The 15,639-nt window shown below is 48.8% G+C and overlaps 1 protein-coding gene across 13 annotated transcripts in view; it reads right to left on the minus strand.

The window, feature by feature from the left end:
- Positions 1-15,639, minus strand: part of Myo9b (myosin IXB) — an 86,548-nt gene that overhangs the window by 69,701 nt on the left and 1,208 nt on the right. The gene's annotated exons all lie outside the window — the stretch shown is intronic.

Raw genomic sequence — 15,639 nt, forward strand, 5'->3', positions numbered from 1 at the left:
AGCTTTCAAAGGAGCGCTGACATGAAAGAGGGGTTCTGAAGGATGAAGAGGAGTTCACTCACAGACTGGCCACTAGAAGAGTGTGGTGTCTCGCAGCCTGTTTTTATAAATAAAGTTTTATTCTAAGGCAGAAATACTGTGTGTGGCTGCTTTTGCTATAATACTAAAACAGAATGGTCACAAAAGAGACTGAGGGCTGACAAGGCTGCAATATTTGTCTCTAAGCCACTTCCGGACATTTGTTTGCTTCTGACTTTGCAGAAGTAACAAGTGTGACTAGACAGCACAAGCCTAAAGGGTTGGACTGGCAGTCGAGGGATGACATCAGCTCTGGGATCCTGAGCTGTGAAGTGTTAGGAGAGACATGCTGAAAGATGTTCCCCATGACAGGGCGACAGCATTGGTTCCCACAGGCACCATGGGAATGCTCAAGGCACACAAGACACAAGCTTCACTTTCGAGTCTTTCCCACATTATTAAGGAGCTGTCTCTTCCCTTCCAGCCAGCAGCTAGAAGACCACATGTTTAGGTGGAATCTGGGTCATTTGAGGATGAGGTCCAGCTTAGTGGTGGGGAACTTGCCAGGCATTCTTGAGGTCCTGGGTTCAATCCCCAGGCTTGCAAAATAGAATATTTGTTCAATGTATACAGGCACACTCGATAGGACAAATCTATCATCCCAGCTACTGGGGAGGGTAAGACAGGAGGATATGAATTAAAAGATAATTCAGCATGACTCTATCTCACAATTAAAAAAAAAGTGTGCAACCAGAGAGACCCAAGGTCAGACAAGGCTGTGATATTTGCCTCATAGCCACTTGCAGATGTTGCTGGCCTCTGACTTTGCAGAAGTGTGACTTGGCAGCACAAGCCTATAGGCCTTCAACATACAGTGTTTCAAAACAGCAGGAAACAAACACTCAAGTAGGCAAAGTCCAAACACACCCAGCCAGATCCACAATCTGCATAACTCCCATCTGTGGATCAATACCACTAATGCCCAAAGAGGTCACAAGGGGGCGCTGGATCACCTGCAACTGCAGTTGCAGATGGTTGTGAGCAGCCATGTGGGTGCTGGGAACTAAATTTGGGTCCTTTGGAAGAGCTACCAGTGCCAGTTCTGCAGCCTTTATTTCTAAACGTCCTAACTATCAAAAGGAATGCAGTGGTACAGACACATATATACACACAAAACACACATAAACATTAAAAAAAAATTAAAAAATAAAAGACATCTAGACATGGTTTACTGTCTTCAGGACCAAAAGTTGATGGCCCTAAGGGCAGAAGTGCCTGACAACTAGATTGGATTCCTGGAGCCCACACAGAGAGCCAGATGTGTCCGTCCAAGTCTGTAGTTCCACAGTGAGACAGGAGGAGATAGGAGGCACTCAGAAGCTCAAGGCCCAGCTTGCCCGGGGTACACAGCACCACTGCTGCAGAAACGGGAGACTGTGACTCAGAAACAAGGCAGAGGTTAGGTGGGGTGGCACACTATTGTCACCTTGGCATTTGGAAGTCAGAAGCAGAAGGATCAATGAGTTCAAAGTCGGCCTCACATATACAACAAGTTGGAGGCAAGTTTAGGATACAAGAGACCATGTCTTAAAAAAAAAATCAAACAACAACAACAACGAAAAGTAAGGAGAGAAAACTTCTCTCTCAAAAGTCCTGTGACCTCCAACTGTGCACCATAGCAAGAGTTCAAGCAGGTGTGAACAGGCAAACACACACACACACACACACACACACACACACATATGTATGCACATATGTATGCACATATCATGTTACTGGTTGACTCTATACACATACTTTTGTTGTTGCTCAGTTTTGGGTCCGTCTTTTTAGATAGGTCTCACTATGAAGACCTGGGTACCCTGGAACCCATTATGTAGATCAGGCTGGCTCAATCCACAGACCTGCCTCTGCTTCTGGAGGGTCCTGTTCTGGTTTTAGTTGTTGTTGTAGTTTCAAGACAGTCTCACACTGTGGCCTGGCCAGCCAAGGTCCTGTGGTCTAGGTCTTGCCTCTGCCTCCTGAGTGCTAGGGTCCCAGTTGTGCACCACAGGCCTTTGGACATTTGTTTCTTCCCATATTTTGTTTGCACCTGTGTCATGATGCACAAGTGCGTGTCAGAGGACAATTTGCAGGATTCCACCATTCGGGTTCTGGGGATTGAACTCAGATCACTGGGTTTAGCAGTAAGCACCTCTACCCGCTGAGCCATCTCACTGGCCCCTGGAAGTTGGTTTAAATGTTAATCATTTTTAATCCAGCAGATCCCAGTCGTTCCCACTCTCTATGAATCTCTCTAGAGAAACAAAGGAGGCAGGTGAACATCCCTAGCACTGTGTTTCTAAGATCCCTAAGCTAGAAACCACCATAGCAGCCATAGCCAGAGGATGGACAACTTCAACATAGCACAGGCACCAAAAGGTACCACCCTCTGATACTTAGATAGAACCACAAAACTGGAAAAACACTGGCCCCCAAACACTACACACAGATGTGGCAATTCTGCTCTTCTACACCCCAAAGCTCAGGAATTCAAATCCCAGGACGGGACTGTATACAGTGTGGCTTGCATTTAAAGGCAGAAACACACCGATGATGAATGGGTAAATAAAATATAGTCCAACCACAGGGGGAACAGCCCTCAGGTACGGTAGAAATGTTGCACTAGTCCACAGCACATGGGTGGAGTCAGGAAACATGATGTGGCTATTGCTCAGCTGGCAGGGTGACTACCTAGCATGTGGAGTCCTGGGTTCCATCCTCCAAAATGTAGTCTGAAGGTGGTTGCACCTGCCACTCCAGCACTGGGGCAGTGGAGGCAGGAGGATCGGGAATACAAGGACATCCTTGGTTAAACAGGAAGTTTGGGCCAGCCTGGTCTGCATGAAAAAAAAAAAAAACCCAAAGAAATAAAGAAATATCCCAGCACAGACAGTATGAGCATGTGTGTGTGCGTGTGTGTGACACCACTAACAAGCAATATCCAGAACAACCCAGTCTACCAAGGCAGGAAGGAAAACAGAGGCTGCCAAGGGTTGGAGTGATGGGTATTCTAGGGCTATGGACAAGTTCTGGAATGGACAGCTGTGAGAGTTGCACAACACTGAACTACTGAGGAACTGTCTGCTTTCAATTGTGAATTTTACACAATTTCAATAAAATGGAAGTACTCAGGGTGTATATTCCATTCTCTAAAACCCAGCTAGCCACACAGGAAGCTAGCTGACTGCTGGCTGCTGGTTGCTTCCGGGTGACATGAAATGGAGGGTCAGGAGACCCATGTGCTTCTGATCTTGGTCATAGTAGCAGGCTTATACCACAACCTACAATGCCACACAAACTTCCTGTGACAGGTTCACACCTTTATAGACGGAGAACCAGGTGATGTGATCTTGAGGATGGCCTGGACCACAGAGGGAGGACAACACTGCAGGTGACAGTGCCCGCTGATTCTGACATGAACTGAATCTTCATGATCGCCTCTGCTTCAAGCAGAGCACCTACTCCTACAATGTGTCCTATGAGCTCCACAGAACACTAACACATGCATAACAACAAGAACAACAACAACAAAATGGAAAGTCAAACAAATCCCACTGACCAAAAAATAAAAACTAGGCTTGGTAATGCATAGCAGTACTTGCGAGGCTGAGGCAAGAGGATCCCTAGTTCTAGGCCAGCCTGGACAACAGCTAGACAGACCTTGTTTCATTCAGCAAGGACAGGTTTGGGAGTCTGTGGGCACAGCAGGGGACTGGGGTGGGGTTCACAGCTATGCTTGCCTGGCAGTTCAGGCCACTCTGAAACTCAATCATAGAATGTTCCAGGTGGTGCCACCAGAGTTCAAAAACATTTTGTGTGAGGAACACAGGGACTCAAACTGAAATTCTATGCCTTAATCAGTCACATACACCTACATGTCAGTTATTCACTGCGTGTTGACCTTCAATCAAAGATGCCCTATAGAATCAACAGGGGGTCATGCAGATGACATCAACTAGTGATGGTGTAGCTAGTTAGTCTGCTGCATGATATTTGCAAAATGACAACAAAGACTAATGATGTGCATTGGAAAACATCTGCCAAATGAAACCTGACTGCACACTGCTTGTGGACCCACAAATGCACATGCTCGTGAGTATATACACAAACACACATGCCCTGTGCACACAAGATCATACAAACATGCCCTCATGCAAGCTCTGCCACACATTTATACACATGAGCCTTCAGACATGCACCCTTGGGTCCATGCCCAACACCACAGAAACTTGCTCATAGCTAGGTTCAGTGAAAACTACCCCTCCTAGAGCTTGCATTCTGGGAGGTGACTCCAGTGTGCCTGTTAACTGCATGGGCAGGAGCCCTGGATTGTTTGCCAGCAGGCTGCCTGGAAACTAGTGGCCAGGGGTTACACTGCTGCCCACTCAGCATCTAACAGGGACTGTCTCCCATGGGAAAGGCCAGAAAGTTCTGTCAATAGGTTCTGTCTAGATCCTGGGGCACTGCCACCTATCTTGTCAAAAGACCCCTGACTGAGCCCCTCTGGACATGTTTCAGATGCAGGCTGGGGTACTCTGTGACTAGCTCTGGCCCTTGCTCCAGGAACAAGGCTCATGGGGAAAGTTAACAGAGCTATCTCAGTAAGCTCCATCCCAAATGGGAAGGATATTGATAAGGTTTCTTGCTCAAAATGCTTGTAGCCCTGCCAGGCTGTGGGCAGAGGAGGGCAAGGAAGTCAGCTAGTGTCATGTTAGGAGACTGTTCCTTTGACAACTCTCTTTTCCCATGTTAGAGTGCCTGCTTCCTGGAAAATCCCTCCCAAGGGACCTGCCTAGGGAGCCTTTGTCCACTAGCCATCCCCTGCAGGAGCATCCTGATGCAAGGATGAAGCCTTCCTGAAAGCAGCATGGTACTCATGCTTCAAATCTTTGCTTAGCTGCCCACAAGCACTTGGGGGTAGGGGAGCTCTGCTTGAGCCTAGGGTTTTAAACCAATGAAAGCCTGGCTCAAAGATAAAAACCTACACACACAGACAGAGACACTAAGAGACAGGGATTTTTACTACTGAGTCACAGTTTTGAGAACTAAAGCTTCATGACATCTCTCTCAGGAAGACTTGCTGGCTTTCTGTGGCTTCCAGCACACCTTCCTCATGAAATGTTCAGTTTGGGACCTGGAAGCTCATCAGTCTGTGGCCCAACATCTTGTCTTAAGTGGATGTGAAACCTGTACGCTGAGAATCCCCTGGTGTGTCAGGAAAGGGTGTCCACATGGGACCATGGAGCCAGAAGACATCCGAAGCCCCTGTGGAGTAGAGTCCACTAGGTCTCATGGAGCTTGAGCAGTGCTAGGTGCAGGAGGCCATGAGAAACTATATTCTCTCCAGCTTTATTATTTGTCTCAAGAGTCACCCAGTGTGGTGCACTCTGGCCATGAATTCAAAGGACAAGCTACTGTGTCAGGACTCTAAGTGTGACCATGGTACCTGGTGTACTCTCTTGTTTTACTGTGTGATCCAGGCTGGCTGGAATCACTCTGTCTGCCTCAGTCTCTAGAGTGCTGGAATCATAAACAGGTGCCATCATGACAGTTTCTCAGCTCTCAATAAATACTGCAAAGCTAATGTGCTTGCCCTACCTTCCAGGCATCCCATACCCCCAAGCCCCCAACATGTACCTTGAGTGCAGGCATGTAGACAGACAGACAGTCTCTCTCTCTCTCTCTCTCTCTCTCTCTCTCTCTCTCTCTCACACACACACACACACACACACACACACACAGCAGGAAAGAAAGATATAGCTGCAAGGTGACAGGAGCATTTCCTGAAAGACTTGCTCAAAAACAGTTCCCTTGGGGTTTTGGAGAAGGCTCATTGGGCAAAGTGCCTGTCATGTACTGGGTTTGGATGCCCAGAGTCCACATAAAAAGCCAGGCACAGATTCAGGTACTGGCACACCCACTGTTGATCCCAGCACTCAGGGGGCAGAAGCAGGGGGATCTCTGAGTTCGAGGCCAGCCTGGTCTACAAAGTGAGTTCCAGGACAGCCAGAGCTACACAGAAAAACCCTGTCTCAAACAAACAAACAAACAAACAAACAAACAAACAAACCAAAGTGAAAGTCAGTGTGAGTATGTGCCTATAACTCCAGCACTGGGAAATTGGAGATAAGGGAGCTCAGGCTTCACTGACTAGCCTGTCTAGCCAACTGTCTAGCTTCTCTGAAAGCAGAGGCAAGCAGATGAAGACAGCCTGGTAGTCTAGGTATTGAGTTTCAGGCCAGCCAGAGCTACCTAGTGAGACACTATCTAAACAAACAAACAAACAAACAAGCAAGCAAGCAAGCAAGCAAGCAAGCAAGCAAGCAAGCAAGCAAGCAAGCAAGCAAACAAATCCAGGCCTGGCTGCATGTGGTACCCAAGTATTTGGGGTGGTACAGACACACAGAAGAGCTCAATGGCCAGCCAGCCTCACCCAACAGCAAATCTGGTTCAAGAAGACATCCTGTCTCAAGGAAACAGAGTCGAGAGGGATAGAGGACAGGGATGGCCTGCTCTGGACTCCTCATGTATGAATACCTGCACACATGTGCAGCATATGAATTTAACACACACTGCACACACACACACACATACACACACACACACACACACGATACACACAACCAAGCTTTTAGCAGCAAGCCTGACTCCAAGAAAACGCAACTTTCGACCCATGCAAGAACAACATGAGGCCCCAGGGTGGAGATGCAGGCTGAACACAGGCAGCCACTCTTCAGGCTCTAAGCATGCTAAGCATCCTGCATGAAGAGCTGGGCTTGGATCCACATTCTGGTAGCCACTCTGGAATTCATCAGAGGAGGCAGAGTGGGGACCCACAAAGAGCAGGGCAGTCGACTCAAGTGTTATATAAGGCCATAATTTGAAGCCACATGTTTAGCGGATGAAATCATTCCCCAGCTAAAAGGAGAGAGCTGGCATTAGGGCAGAATGGGCTGAGAGGTGGGGGATCCTCCACAACCAGCAGTTCCTCTCTGTTCCCCGAGTTTCTTTTTCTATTTGTCTGTGTTTGTATCCTCTTCCCACCCCACAGACAGGGTCTGACTATGTAGACAAGGCTGGCCTGGAATAATCCATCCTCCTGCCTCTACCTCTAGAGGGATTAGGATCACAGGCAGGCATTAACCACCACACCCATCACCTAATTACTATTTGGAAGTAGAATCCAAAATGTGCTGATGAATGACTGAAAGCAGCTGATCTGACAGTTGCAGATATTACAGCTGTAGGAGCCTCCTCGGACAGCCCTGATCCAGACAAAGATCCACAGATATAAGATGGTCTCAATGCAAAGGCCAGCTGGGAGTTAACAGAGCATCTCACAGCTCAGCTTCTAGGTGGATAGTCCAGGGTCCATAGGAGGAGCTCACAAGAGGAATTCCCTCCCCTAAGTAGAGATGGGCTCGGGGCGTGGCTCAGGGGTGAAGTCCCTGCCTAGAACCCTCAGTGAGGAACTGTGGGGATGGAGCCTAGTGCTACAGCACTTGCCTCCAATTCAGAAGGACCTAGTTTCCATTCCAAACACATTGAAAAGAAAAAAAAAAGTGTAGGTGGCCCTAGGAATGAATCATGGATTGGCTGGACTCCAGCCAAAGTCCAACAGGGAATACCAGGAGAACTGTAGGTAACTACTTGGCTCAGCCACTGCTGAGAGGCACATCCCAGGATGCCCAAGGGACACAAGGCTTCAGAGGGAAGGCAGGAATGTATAATAACTTCCAGCCAGAACTCTCAGTGTAAGCCAGCAGCACGGTGCCATCCTTCAGACTGGCAGTTGGTTGGGCTGCTCCCTGGGATCCACATCCACTTGGAGCCTCAGAGTGTAAAGCTACTTGGGAAGAGGGCCGTGAAAGAAGCCAGAGGATATCAAAGGAAGTCCTAGGTGCAGTATCTGGCACTCTTAGAAGACACAAGGCCGGCTTGAATGGTGGCACACTCCTGTGTTTATAGCACCTGAGCCAGGACCTTAAAAACCTCCCCCCAAGACTGACTGCACAGTGGAGATGCTAAGGCAGGAGGGTCTAGCAGTTCAGGGCTACTCATCAAGACCCTGTATCAAATACGGCCATAATAAAGGACACAAGAGATGGAGACTGCTGGGATAAGACCTGAACCACAGGCCACTCAAGTCCCAGATATAGAGGAGGCAGGAAGGAGTCCCCCTGGAGTCTCTCAAGACTGCAGTCTCCAGGACTTGGGACTTAAGGCCTCCAGAGCCAGAAAATTCCATTCTTGCTGTTTTAAGACAGCTGGCTATGGACACTTAAAACAATCTGGCACTGCCTCTAGGTGCCCAAGAGGGGACATGGGGTGTTCTACATGCAGTGGTTCTATGGTGTTGCTAGCAAGCCCTGCACGTTGCTGTGGCCTTCTGCCTCCCCAGTATGAACATGTGAGAAGGCACCCTTGGAACCTCCTCTAACTCCACAACAGGGCTCAGAACATGCCATTCTTCCTTCCTGAGGCCAGGAGACAACACCCCTCCAAGCATGAGCTAGGCCATCTTAATTACCATCTGACAGCCATCTTTCAAGGTAGATCTCCCTGCCTGGAGTCTACCTGCCTGTGTCCCAAAAATCCAGTATCTGTTTTGTCTGTCTCCTTCTCTCTCAAAAATGTCTCATGTAGCTCAGGCTGGCCTCCAAATCACCATGCAGCTGAGGCTAACCTTCCAATTCCCAGACTTCCTTCCTGCCTGGATGTTAAAGTGTGTTTATGTGGTGCTGAGATAGAGTTCAGGGTTCTATGTACCCTAGGAAAGCTTTTCAACAACTGAATCCCAGCCCTGATCTACCTGTCTTCTTTGAGGCAGAGTTTCTGTAGCTCAGGATGGTCTAGCACACCTCATCTTCCTAGGTCCTTTTCCTCAATGCTAGGCTAACAGGCATGTGTCCTCCACACCTTTCTTTCCAAAAGATGAACACCCCCTCAGCATTCTCAGGGTCTGGTACTGGGTTACTATATGGCCATGAGGGAGGTAAATGACACTCAGCCAAAATAAAGGCACATTCCCACAGTCACACAGACATCCTGGACAGGACTGACATGATCAGCTTCCATGTGTCAATATGGGCATTTGGGACAGGGAGGTGGGGAGGCAGGGAAGCAGCCAGAGCTGGACATAGCTGCAGGGAACCAGGCACACAGGGAACATGGGGGCAGGGACCACATGAGGGCAGGGCCATAGGCCATCTGGGGTTAGTTTAGGAACAGGGCTTCCAGTTTGGTATAAGAGGAGGCAAAGTAGGAATGGTCAGATTCTGAGGCCCCATAAATATGGGAAGGAGCTTAGACGGTCACTGGGTCATATAGGGACATTGTGGGCACAGATGGAGGGTCTAGGGGTTGCAGGGTCCCCTGTAGTGGTCTCTGCAGGTATCAGGGGAGTTTACAGTGGCTTTATCAGACCTACGACAAGCAGGCAGGCTCTGGCTGCAAGTAGGAGTCAGGGGACAGGCCCTGTGTGTAGCCAGGTTCTGGAACATTTACAGGTGCCCCATGGGCTGCAAAATAAAGGCAAAGGACACTGTGAAGCAGGTGGGTTCCATGCACAGGACATACATAGCTGTAGACCTTTCTAGAATTTCCACAGATCATCTGTCACTAGCCTTACCATGGAAGGTACCAACATCCTGCCTTCCACTTAAACTTGGTGAGATAACTAGTCTAATCCTAGTAGCAAGGCCCCAGGGAGGACAGATATGCACTCACACCTGACCCTTTTTACTACGGAAACAGGGTCTCCCTATGGAGCCTACAGTGTCCGTAGGATCCTAATCATCCTGTCTCAGAGTGACTGGGAATCCTGATCTGCCTTCAAAAGCAGTTGATTTATAGCCTAGGAGGAAAGATCAGATTACGACCCTATGGTTGGAACCATCTAAGGGCCCAGGGTGGTAGGATTACTATTCAAGCCTAACAGTGCAGCCTGAGTCAGCTCTGCTCTGAGAACCCCTTCACCCACCCAGTGACATCACACCATGGGACTCTCTATCTCACATAGGCTGCTATGGGAATGAAGTAGCCACTCCAAAAATACTGGCTTAGACTCCTACAGGTCAAGAATCCCCTGTGGGAAATGCCTGGAACCACAGCATTTTAGATTTTGGATCCTTCTGTCTTTTATAACATTTATAAATATAAAAAATAGGAGATGGGCATAGTAATATATGCCTATAATTCCAGGCATGGGAAACTGAGTCAGGGGGACTGAAGACTGTAAGTTCCAGGCCACCCTGTGTTTTAAGAAAAACAAGTCATGGTGAAGATTCCACTCAAGTAGAAACCAAAAGGCTTCCACATGGGCCCTGCCATCCACTGGTCAACCTTCCCACCCTCACAGCCCCAGGGAGACACTCTGCAGCATTTCCCACTGTCTCTCTTTGGATGGCAATCCATCCCATGATTCCATGTGAGGAATCTTCCAAACATGGCACCATGTGAGTGACCCAGAAAGTTCCAGGTTTGGGAGAATTTAGGAGTTTACATATAGGGATGATCTACTGCTGTGGTGGAGCCCTTGCCCAGCAGGTGGGGGCCCCAGATTTGGTCCCAACAGTAAACATAAAATCCTAAATAATAACACCAACAAAATGTCATGAAGCCAACACTCCTGACCACTCTCCTCAAAAGTCCACAGGGACCTGGCTCCGCATTTAGGACAGAGCACAGCCTCTGTGACCTGTGAGAAGGGATCTAACAGGGGAACCTTTGTGGATACCTTTGGTGTCAGTCATTAACTAATCCCCTGGAAACCCATCTAAATGGGGGCTCATCACTCATGTCACCAAGAAAGCCCAGGCCCTGGGGCCAGCATGGACAGGTGGTGTAGAAAGCATGTCTCTCATGAACATCAGTTGCTGCCCCTGGGCTGACTCTCTCCTCAGGGGACAGCGTCACCCCAGAAAATATGGGTGTCAATGGCTCTTCACAGGCCAAGGCTGGGACACTGCTCAAGTTCCACAACGCACAGCACTGTACACTACAAAACATGACATGTCCCCAGTACACACCTCTCAGAGACAGAGTAGCAAGCTTCAACAGAAGTGACTGTCACACAACTCAGGGTCCCCTGGAACCTCAGGACATTTACACAGCTTGAGGGGGGCGGTTTGCACTGAAGCCTCACAGGGACAGGAGATGGTAGTTTGTCTCCTCCCCATGCCCACAAGGCTCATGACAGGTCTAGCAAAGGGCTGTGAGCACAGTGACCTGGAAAGATAGCTGCAGCCTCAGTGGGGTCCAGACACCTGTAGTGACATGCCATCCCCTAATCTCTTCATCTTTTTCTGCTAAACCCATGAGATACCACAGAATCATTGCCCAGGGAAAGGGCTGGGTCCCCATCAGCCCCAGATTCTTTAGATCTCCATCCACAGTCATGTCCACCCTGACTCCATCTCCATATGACAGTGAGATCTTGTTTTTTTTTTTTTTTTTTTTTGTCCCAAGCCAAGCCCAGGGACTCTAGCATCCTCACCAGGAAATGCCTTTGTCTGCAGTCACCTGCACCTGCAGACAAAGATGAGAGTCTCCAGTATCACCTCTCAGCCCCTTCCTGGCTTCACTCACCCAAGAACGAGAGGCAGTGCTCTGCCTCTGGGAGGAGTAATAGAAGGGGACCATGGGTGATACACAGCACTCCCACCTCTCTGGTTCTCCTTACATTTTTTTTTTAAATTATGTGTGTCTGTTTTGATAATATGCTACGTGTGCAAGTATATGCAGAAGGCAGAAGAAGGCATCAGATTTACATGGAGTTGGAGTTACAGCAGACTGTGAGCTGCCCTAGGTCTGTGCTGGGAACTGAACTCTGGTCCTCTGGAAAAACCCCTGGACACTCTCACAGTTCCTGCCAGGGTGTGAACTCATGGCTGTACAGATGAAACAGTTTCTATTCCCCACACTGTCTCTGGGGCCAGCTCCAAGTCTGCCTTTCAGTTAACCTTCCTGCCTCATTCAAAAAAATTTTAAAACTTTTAAGAAGCTTCTGTGGACCAATTGTCCCAGACAGAAGCTGGTCCATCTTGGAATTGCTTTGGGATGTTGTTCTGCGACTCGGAAATGCCTAGAAGGGGTACCCCATTCTGTGCTATTTGTAAGTTTCACCTGGCCCTTTACCCAGCACTCACAGCTGCAAACAGAACTCTAAAACAGCCCCTTGAAAACCATAGGCAAGCCAGGTATGGAGGTTCCTACATATCATCCTACACTTGGGAGCCTGTGGCAAGAGGACTGGGAGTTCAAGGCCAGTCTGGGCAACCAAAACAAAGTCCCCAAAGATCACCATCTCTTTCTAGGCAGAATTCTTACCTCTCTGGATTCATCCTGAGCATAGGAGGGAAAGGTCCAGAAAATTCCCTCACAGGGAGCTTCCCAGGACTGATGTGGCCAACCAACTTACCCACTCGGTAAAGTGTTTACTCAACAGAGAAGAAACTGGATGGTCATGGGGGAATGATCCGTCTTTCCAAAGCCCTCTACTAGATGACAGCCAAGTTTGTAACTGACCTAGTGTAAAGGGCTGAGATGCCTCTACCCTTTCATTATGCTCTTAACTCCTAAAGTCCGGGATACTTAAAAACTTTTTTACTTTTTTGTTCTTTTCTGAGACTAGTCTTACTATACAGCCTAGGCTGGTAACAACCTCAGGATTTTCCTGTCTCCTCACTTGAATGCTGTGAGGCCATTCTGAGCTCCCCATCCCAGCACTTTAAAAGATGACTACTTCAGGAGAAGATTAAAGTGAAACAAGATTCCTCCAACATGGATCTTCATTTGTGTGGAAGTAGGACACAGGGACAAGCTCAGAAGAAGAGAACAGGAGACAAACAGGTAAGATGGCCACCCATGAGCCTGGGTAGATTATCATGCAACCGCATGCAGGCAGCTGTGCCCATACTTGATCTTGGGACTTCTAGCCTTTAGAATCTCATGGCAGTAAAGTCTTGTGGGTTGTCCATCCAGTCTGTGGTAGATACAAGCCTGCCAGAGTCAGCTCTAGCTTGACTCCATCTCTCTCTCTCTCTCTCACACACACACACATGTATATGTGCATTACAACCCATGGCAGAGCCAGGACCTACATAATGAGTCAACTCTGCCAGCTTATTCATCATCCAACAATCCTCCAGGCTGAACTCCTGAATCACTTCTCAGGGAGTCCTGAGTAGGAAATGAGCAGATGCCCAGCTCATCAGTGGCATTTTTTTTTTTCCAATGTGGCAAATCATGGAGGCCTTTCCCAGACAAAATGGACAGAAGTGCAGAGACAAGGCCCTTTGTTCTGCTTCTCTGGGACATTGAGGGCAAAAGAGAAGAGCCTGTCTTGCTCTGTGAGGAGGCCACGCCTGGGCCTGGCTGAATGGTGGGCCGGGCAGGGGCTGCCTGGCACAGCTGGATTGTGGACCTTAAAGATACAAAGGCCTACCAGGTGGGACACTGAGGCCCACACCTGAGAGCAGATCATCAGTCAGATGAGCCCCAGAGTGGATGACCTTCCCCACTGAGGTGAAGCAGCTATGCCATGATCATTGGTGAGACAAGGGAAAAGGAACAGACAGAGGAGGGGATAGAAATGGGGACACACACACACACACACACACACACACCAAAAGAGGCTTAAAGCATGCACCGTGTGTGAAAGGATGGCTACCTTGAGAGCCTGGGCCCATGAAGGAGATAATGCAGCTTATCAAAGGCACGTCGATTGGGCAACCTCTGAGAATGGAGTCTGGTATAGCTAATCTTGCAAGAAAAGTGACAGTTTGCTTCCAGATGGGGACAGAGTCTCCAGAAACTCAGGTCAGTGGTGATACAAGGAGAAGGGAAACAATGGCTCTGCTGTGCCTGCCAGGCTGCCTCAGCGATTCACCTGCCCTGCTCTCCCCCGGGTCTCCTTCCAAGCAGTGGCCAGCAGGATCTAGCAACCAAGGTGTCCCCACCTCTCCTGACTCCTGCAGATAACCCTGAGATGCACTGAGGCTAGTGGGTACTGCAGCACAGCATCTATAACCACCTTGGGTCCATTCCATGTGGCCCACTCCACTCCATACAACCCATCATCATCATTGGTCAACACACTCCTGCCAGTGCAAGCTGGGGACACTACAGCATCACATGGTGCACAGGTGGCCCTGGGGCAAAGAATGCCCCCCCCCCCCGAGATGTCAGGACAGTTTGACAGCCAAACTTGGGTAAAGGCTATTTTAGAGGGTTAGGAAACACAGACACAGACTTGTCGGCTTTCTGCTTTCTTAGGGTGCTGTGGATGTTTGGGCAGTTTGTGTGCTAAGAGCTAGAGCATAAACTTAGCCTCCCAGCCTCACTTCCTGGTTCTAGAAAAGCCTAGGGATCTATCTCCAAACCAGCACCTGCCTGAGTCCATTTTGGGAAAGGACTCTTTCCTGGTGGTTGAATGGAAAAGAAAATTGAAACAAACTAAAGCAGAGGCCACAGCAAGTATCCCAAAGAGCAGAGTGACAGGATATCTGTTCCTGTCACCCTGGGTTCACCACCTACATGGCTTCCCAGGTTTGACTGCAGACCAGACACTCTTCCCAGGAAACATAGTGGACCCTCCACATCCCAAGTCTTGCTCTAAGTCTTCCCAATTCTGCCCCTGTGATAACTCATGCCACCTGTCATTGTGAAGGTCTGCCTAATGGGAATGCCATTCTTTCCATGTAAAGGGACAATAGCTGTTCCTCTGAGGCACAAGGAGATCTCAGGTCTGCTCTCAGGAGGCAGCCAACCGCTTGGCACAACCAGCTCTTGCTTGGTTAATTTTGGACCCATTCACCACGTTACTCCAGAGAGATAAGGAAAGGAAAGCCACAAGTTCATGGTCTCTTGTCAGGAAGGGAGTCAAGCCCAGGAGTCCTAAGTCCCCACCTGACCCACAAGGTACTAGCTAGACTTGAGAGAGGGTTTTACCCAAGTAGGAGGTCAAAGCCAGAGCATTGTGCTTCATGCAGGTAGCATCCTGAACACCTGACTGGAGGTGTGGCTCTATGGTAGAACACTTACCCAGTAAGCATGCACAAGGTTCTAAGTTCCGTCCCCAGCATTTGCAGGGCAAGAGACAGAAAGTTGGAGCTGCATAAAACCAAAGGGTGTGTACGAGAAACATGAAAGTTAATAAGTGGGGTTAGCTCTGGAAAAAGGCTGACACAGGCCAATCCAAAGGAGAAATATGCAGAGTCTTGCCCCAGGCCAGACCCCAAACAAGGCGCTTGCTTCTTCCAGGAGACCTCCACTGAGTCACAGCTCCAAGTAAGCAGGAGAAAGAGTGTGTCACGCACGCATAGGAAAGTTCATGTCCTTCCTGGGGTCTCAGGACCAAGAAGTCTTCAATATTCCAAGGGGCATGACTTGCACCGTGTGCCCTTGGGCAAGCTAAGTTGAAAGATTTCTTCCAGAACATTCTTGAATTGAATGGGGCAGTCATGTCTCTAAAGCTTCCTTTATATCCAGATTCATGTACCAAATGGAGCTCTAAACCTGGCCTCCTTTCAGCAAGCACACAGCAGACAGGGAATACTGGTAATGGGGGGGGGAGGG

The sequence above is a fragment of the Mus caroli genome, unplaced genomic scaffold (genome assembly GCF_978045245.1).
Source record: "Mus caroli unplaced genomic scaffold, Mus_caroli_1 scaffold_10, whole genome shotgun sequence".
Taxonomy (NCBI): Eukaryota; Metazoa; Chordata; class Mammalia; order Rodentia; family Muridae; genus Mus; species Mus caroli.